Source organism: Myotis davidii, unplaced genomic scaffold (genome assembly GCF_000327345.1).
Source record: "Myotis davidii unplaced genomic scaffold, ASM32734v1 scaffold3306, whole genome shotgun sequence".
NCBI classification, from domain to species: Eukaryota; Metazoa; Chordata; class Mammalia; order Chiroptera; family Vespertilionidae; genus Myotis; species Myotis davidii.
This window is the reverse complement of record NW_006297043.1, coordinates 10,771-13,293: the sequence shown is the minus strand read 5'-3', so window position 1 is coordinate 13,293 and position 2,523 is coordinate 10,771.

Sequence of the window (2,523 nt, the reverse complement as noted above, 5' to 3'; positions counted from 1 at the left end):
TCATTTTGATTTGCATCTCTTTGGTGATTAGTGACTTTGAGCATGTTTTCATATGTCTCTTGGCTTTCTGTATGTCCACTTTCAAAAAGTGTCTATTTAAGTCCTTTGCCCATTTTTTGATAGGATTGATTATCTTCCTTTTGTTAAGTTGTATGAGTTCCCTGTAAATTTTGGAGATTAAACTCTTACCGGTGATAACATTGGCAGATTGTCCCATGCAGTGGGCTCTCTTATTGTTTCGTTGATGGTTTCTTTTGCTGTGCAGAAGCTTTTTATTTTGATGTAGTCCCATTTGTTCATTTTCTCCTTAGTTCCCATTGCCCTAGGAGCTGTATCAGTAAAGATATTGTTATGTGCCCTGGCTGGTCTGGCTCAGTGGATGGAGCGTCAGCCTGCGGACTGGAGGGTCCCAGGTTCGATTCCAGTCAAGGGCACATGCCCGGGTTGCAGGCCTGACCCCCAGTAGGAGGTGTGCATGAAGCAGCCAATCAATGATTCTCTCTCATCATGGATGTTTCTATCTCTCTCTCCCTCTCTCTCTTTCTCTCTGAAATCAATAAAAAAAATTTAATTTAGAGAAAAAAAGATGTTATGTGAAGTGTCCTCTTTCTAACCGTCAAGTATGATACTAGTTGTAGGCTTCTTGTAGATTTTAAAAAAATTAAAATTGAGGAAGTTCCCCCCTAATTCTAGTTGGAGAGTTTTGATCATGCAAGGGTATTGGATTCTATCAATTGCCTTTTATACATCAAGTGATAAGATCATATGATTTTTCTTCAGTCTGTTAATGATGGATTGTATTGATTAATTTTCAAATGTTGAATCAGCCTTGGAAACCTAGAATAAGTTCCTCTGTTAGGTGTATGATTCTTTTGATACATTGTTGGATTTGATTTGCTAATATTTTGTTGAGGATTTTGTGTCTGTTTATAAGAAATTGGTCTTTAGTTTTCCTTTTTTGTGTTGTTTTTTATCTGGTTTTGGACTTAGGGTAATACTAGCCTCATAGAATGAATCAAATGTTCTCTCTACTTCTAAATTATGGGAGAGATTGTAGAGAATTGGTATTATTTCTTCCTTAATGGTTAGTAGAATTCACTGATTTCTAAATGTTCACTGGTGATCCTTAAATGTTTGGTAGAATTTGGTCCTGATGATGCCTATCTTTGGAAGGTTATTAACTATTTATTCAATTCTTTAATAAACAGATGGCTATTCAAGTTATTTATTTCTGTTTGAGTTTTAGTAGTTTGTCTTTCGAGAAATTGGTTCATTTCACCTAAGTCAGTGGTCGGCAAAGTGCGGCTCAGGAGCCACATGAGGTTCTTTGGCCCCTTGAGTGTGGCTCTTCCACAAAATACTACGTGCGGGCACGCATGTACAGTGCGATTGAAACTTTGTGGCCCATGCGCAGAAGTCGGTATTTTGTGGAAGAGCCACACTCAAGGGGCCAAAGAGCTGCATGTGGCTCACGAGCTGCAGTTTGCCGACCCACCTAAGTTATCAAATATGTAGGCATAGAGTTAGTCACAGTATTCCTTCATTATCTTAAGGTCCATGGGAGTGATGATCCCACCTTAATTTCTGGTATTGTTAATTTAGGTCTTTCTTTTTTCTTGGTTACCGTGGCAAGAGATTTATACATTTTATTTATCTTTTCAAAGAACCAGAAATATTTTGTTAATTTTCTGTTTTCTTTTTTTCACTTTCATTTTTTTTCTTCTCTATTTCATTCTTCTGCTTGCTCTAGGCTTAAATTATTCTTCTTTCTTTAGTTTCCTAAGAGAAAGCTTAGGTTATTGATGTTAGATCTTTCTTCTTTTCTCATTTAAGCTAGAAATTTCCCATGAAGCACTACTTTTGCTACATTCCCCAAATTGTGATTTTTTTCATTTAGTTCAAAATATTTTTACATTTCTTTCTTATTGTTGTTGTTTTTCAGTTTGTTTGTTTTTTGTTTTGTTTTGTTTTTGTTTTTTTTTATCTTCACCCAAGGATATTTTCCCATTGATTTTTAGAGAGAGTGGAAGAGAGGGAAAGACAGAAACATCGATGTAAGAGAAGCACATTGATTGGTTGCCTCCTGCACATGCCCTAGCAGGGCCCCGGCTAGGGAAGAAGCCTGCAACTGAGGTACGTGCTCTTGACTGGAATTGAACCAAGGACCCTTCAGTCTGCAGGCTGACACTTTATCCACTGAGCCAAACCTGCTAGGGCTACATTTCTTTTTTAAAATATGTCTTTATTGATATCAGAGAGAGGAAGGGAGATGGAAAGAGAGAGAGAGACATCGATGATGAGAGAGAAACATTGCCCCCTACTGGGGATCAGGTCCACAACCTGGCAATGTGCCCTGACCTAGAATCGAACCAGCACCTCTCAGTGCATGGGACTATGCTCAAGCAATTGAGCCACACAGGCCTGGCAGTGCTGGAACTTAAATAGTTTTGCTCCAGACCTTTTGATTCATTCTTTTTCAACTTGCATTAATAAGATAATATTATTGTCTTATATAGTATTAAT